The sequence below is a fragment of the Microtus ochrogaster genome, linkage group LG2 (assembly GCF_000317375.1).
Source record: "Microtus ochrogaster isolate Prairie Vole_2 linkage group LG2, MicOch1.0, whole genome shotgun sequence".
In the NCBI taxonomy this organism is placed as follows: Eukaryota; Metazoa; Chordata; class Mammalia; order Rodentia; family Cricetidae; genus Microtus; species Microtus ochrogaster.
The window spans coordinates 36171508-36176620 of NC_022028.1; the positions used below are offsets into that span (position 1 = coordinate 36171508).

Here is a 5113-nt window from a genome sequence, read left to right on the forward strand (position 1 = left end):
TTCCTTCCTTCCTTCCTTCCTTCCTTCCTTCCTTCCTTCCTTCCTTCATTCCTCCCTCCTTCCCTCCTTCTTTTTGTTCTTTTTTAAAACAATCTTTTCTCCTTTTACATACCAATCCCAGTTCCTTCTCCCTCTCCTCCTGGTCCCCCAACCTTCCACCACCTTCCTCCACCCATCCACTTCTCAGAGAGGGTCAGGCTTCCCGTGGGGAGTCAACAAAGTCTGGCACATCACTTTGAGGTAGGACCAAGGCCTTCCACTCAGTATCTGGGCTGAGCAAGGTATCCCTCCAGAAAGCCAGTTCAAGCACTAGGAGTAAATCCTGCTCTACCAGTGAACCTACAGATTGCTCAGCCATACAATACCCACATTCATAGGGTCTAGTTTGGGCCTATGCAGGTTTCCCCACTATCAGACCAGAGTCACTGAGCTCCTACTAGCTTAGCTCAGCTGTTTCTGTGGTTATTCCCGTCATGGTCTCGACATTTTTGCTCGTTTTATTTCTCCTTCCTCTTGTTGACTGGACTCCGGAAGTTTGGCTGTGGATCTTTGCATCTGCTTCCATCAGTTGCTGGATAAAGTTTCTATGATGATAATTAAGGTAGTCATCAGTCTGATTACAGGGGAAGACCAGTTCAGCTACCCCCTCTATTATTGCTTAGGGTCTTAGTTGGGGTCGTCCTTGTGGATTCCTGGGAAATTCCCTGGTGCCAAGTTTCTTTCTAGCCCCATAATGGCTCCCTCAAACAATTTATCTCTTTCCTTGTTCCCTTCTGTCCTTCCCCCATCTTGGCCATCCTGTTCCTCACATTCTCCCCCTTCTTCCCTTCCCCTCTCCCCTTTGCCCTGTGGCCTCCCTCCCTCCCAATTTTCTCAGGAGTTCTTTTCTATTTTCCCTCCCCAAGGGGATCCATTTTTGCCTCTCTTAGGGGTTCTTTTTGTTCCTTAGCTTCTCTGGGGTCATGGACTATAGGCTGGATATCCTTTGCTTTACATCAAAATATCCACTTTGAGCAAGTACGTACTGTTTGTCCTTCTGGGTCTGGGTTAGCTCGCTCAGGATGATTTTTTCTAGTTCCATCCATTCACCTGCAAATTACAAGCTATCTTTTTTTTTAAACCACTGAGTAATACTCCATTGTGTAAATGTACCACATTTTTTTTTATTTGTTCTTTGGTTGAGGGACATCTAGGTTGTTTCCAGGTTCTGGCTTTTATGAATAATGCTGCTATGAACATAGTTGAACAAATGTCCTTGGGGTATGGGTATACATCCTTTGGGTATTGCTGGGTCTTAAGGTAGATTGATGCCCAATTTTCTGAGAAACTACCATATTAGTTTCCAAAGTGGGTGTACAGGTTTACACTCTCAATGTACATTTACACCAGCAATGGAGGAGTGTTCCCCTTACTCCACATCCTCTCTAGCATAAGCTATCATCAGTGTTTTTAAATCTTAGCTATTCTGACTGGTGTAAGATGGTATCTCAGAATCATTTTGATTTGTGTTTCCCTGATGGCTAAGGATGTTGAGCAGTTCTTTCAGTGTCTTTCAACCATTTGCAATTCTTTTGTTGAGAATTCTCTGTTTAGATCTGTACCCATTTTTAATTAGATTATTTGGTATTTTGATGTACAGTTTCTTAAGTTCTTTATATATTTTGGAGATAAGTCCTCTGTCTGTTGTGGGGTTGGTGAAGATCTATTCCAATTCAGTTGGCTGTTATTTTGTCTTATTTACCATGTCCTTTTGCCTTAACAGAAGCTTTTCAGTTTCAAGAGGTCCCATTTATTTAGTGTTGCTCTCAGTGTTGGTGCTATTGTTGTTATCTTTAGGATGTGGTCTCCTGTGCCCATGCATTCAAGGCTACTTCCCAAATTCTCTTCTACAGGTGTATAATTTTACCTTCTTTTATAGAACTATGGTAATGAAAACAGTTTGGTATTGGCATAAAAGCAGACAGGTGAACCAATAGAATCAAATTGAAGAATCCAGTATTAATCTGTATATATATGAACATCTAGTTTTTGACAAAGGTAAAATTATACAATGGAAAAAAGGAAGTATCTTCAACAAATGGTGCTGGCATAACTGGATGTTCACATGTGGAAGGCAAATAGATCCATATCTATCCCCATTCACAAAACTCAAGTCTAAATGGTTCAAAGACCTCAATATAAGTCCAGCTAAACGAATCTTATAGATTCCTTTGCAGTTCTTAATATTTTTTCCTTATGCTGTATGTTTAGTTTTTTGATTATTATATGGCAAGGGGACTTTTTTTTTGGTCCAGTCTATTTGTTGTTCTCTGTAAGCTTCTTGTTCCTTCATAGGCATATTTCTCTTTAGGTTGGGAAGATTTTCTTCAGTGATTTTGTTAAATATATTTTCTGTGCTTTTGAGCTGGCGTTCTACTTGTTCTTCTATTCCTATTATTCTGGGATTTGGTCTTATCATGGTGTCCCAGATTTCCTGGATATCTTGTGTTACAAATTGGTTGGGTTCAATATTTTCTTTGACTGATGAATCTATTTCCTGTATCATATCTTCAACTCTTGAGATTATCTCTTCCATCTCTTGTATTCTGTTGGTTATGCTTGCTTCAATAGTTCCTGTTCATTTATCCAGCTTTTCCATTTCCAGAATTCCCTTGGTTTGTGTTTTCTTCATTGTATCTATTTCAATTTTCAAGTCTGGAACTGTTTGAACTGTTTTCTTTACGTGTTTGGTTTTTTTTTCTTGGTTTTCTTGGCTTTTTAAAAAGAGATTTGTTGATTTCTTTCAATTTTTTGTTTGTCTTTTCCTCCATTTCTTTAAGGGAATTTTTCATTTTCTCTTTTAGGGTCTCTATCATCTTCATAAAATTATATTTAAGGTCATTTTCTTCTGCTTCTTCTAGGTTAGGTTGTTCAGGTCTTCTTGTAGGACCACTAGGTTCTGGTGTTACCATATTGCTCTTTATGTTGTTGAATGTATTTTTCTATGGTGCCTACCCATCTCTTTCTTCAATTTTGTAGGCAGTATCTGCCTCTTGGTCCAATCCTTGTGGTTTGTGTCTGTGTCTCAGAGATCCTCTCTTGGTCTAATTGTTGCAATTGTTGTTTCTTAGGAAGCTGTTCTTGGTCTACTCCATGTAGTCACTGTGTTTGCCCAGGGAGCTGCTAGGGTCTCTGGGAATGGGTGGGTTTGGGGGCAGAGTGGGACTTGTAGATTAGTGGGTCTGATGTGGGGTTGTGTGGCAGCCTGCCTGCAGAAGGCTTGCCTGCTGGCTGGCTAGTACAGCTGAGGCAGGTGGGGGATAGACCTGCAGTTTTGCTCTGGGGTCTAGGGTTTAGAGACTGGGTTGTCCAGCAGATGGTCTGGTCGCTCACCTCTTGGTTCACTCTGTGCTGTCCTAGTGTTTGTTGTATTCCTGATATAAACTGTTTCTCTAGGCCTTACTAGCAAGGGGGAACAGGAAGTTCTGCTCACCACCATTATCCTATGTGTCTTCATGTGGCTATGTCAGAATTGTGGGACTGTCACATATTCTTCCTGTGTGTTTGAGAGCTTAGCACCCACTGTACAACAACCACTGTTGGTAATGGGCTTGGAGGCTCCCACATGTAGGCTGGCTCATTTCCCAGGATGCCACGAGCCTGAGTCACCGTCTATCTCTTTCTCCTTGACTCTCTTCTGGCTAGCTCTTAGAACAAGACACTGCTAGTCACAAGCTGGAGTGGGGACCACACTTTCTACTACTACCTTTGTTGAGTTGTATTCACCATCTTTGTGTAAAAATTTCACGAATACAATTAGATAATTTCTACCTGCCATTTTTCACCGCAGAAGAGTCTGAGGATAATCCAGCACATTATCAAACCTCTTCAGAATTACCCATACACTGCTGCTTATTTTCTATGGGTTAAACCTGTGCACATAACATTCCACATAGCAACTTCTACTGCACAAGCAGAATCTTCCTTTTGTCCTGGATATGTCTGAACTTTCAAAGAAAGCATCAGGACAGTTGAAAGCCTTTCCAGCCCTAGGCATCCTTATCTTTGGAAGCCTCTATCATATCCTGGGAAATATATTAAAATACATTCCAATCCAATATTCAATATAGTTTTTAATATAGAAAAAATGGAAATCCTTTTATATAATGTGCTCTGAAATAATGCTCATGCAAATATTTAATTTAAATGTGGCTATAAATTATTGGTTTTGTTATATATTTTTGGGAACTCCATTGTAGTAAAATGGAATGTACAAATGTTTTGAATAACATTAATTGTTTATTACAGTTCAAGTTAATTGAGCCTTATAATATAGTTTTAGACAACTGTTCAATTTTTATTTTGCATTCTTCTCTTTCCATTATGGTATCAAGAATAGTTCCCACAGGATTTGAAAAGATTTAGTTCCATAAAACTGTGTGTATATTGCTGAGTGGATGAATTGTTCAGAGTTTGTGGGGATTCTGGGTGCTCTGAATGCAAGTACTGCTTTCCAGTCCTTATTTTCTTGACTTTTTCCTCCTCTCCTTTTTAGCATCTTAATATGATTCACAGCTATGAGTATAATCAGCTCACCTGTTAGACACAACACAAACATGTTAATGTGATGAAGGATAAGCAAAGCAGGGCTTTTCTATAGGTGCATGGAATGAAAAAATGGCTAAAATAGAGTCCAAAAATAGCATTGTCCTGATCATCATCATCATTATCACCATCGTCATTACCATCATCATCATCATCACCACCATTATCACCATCACCATCACTATCACTACCACCACCATCATCATCACTATCACCACCATTATCAATCATCACTATTATCATCACATTCATCACCATCATCACCATTGTCACCACCACCATCATCATCACCATCATCAACATCATCATTATTATTATTTCACTGTTGACTCATTAGCTTTAGCTTCTTATGGGCTACCTCTTACATATTAATTTAACCCATCTCCATTCATCTGTGTATCATCATGTGGCAATGGCTTACTGGCAAAGTTTGAGCATGTCTGCCTCTGGCAGGACTACATGGCTTCTCTCTGACTCGAACTTCTTTCTCCCAGCATTCAACCTAGCTTTTCCCATCTAACTAAGATCT

At 39.8% G+C, this 5113-nt stretch overlaps 1 protein-coding gene across 1 annotated transcript in view; it reads left to right on the plus strand.

Moving 5' to 3' along the window:
- Positions 1-5113, plus strand: part of Ctnna3 (catenin alpha 3) — a 1290503-nt gene that overhangs the window by 102791 nt on the left and 1182599 nt on the right. The window lies entirely within an intron of this gene.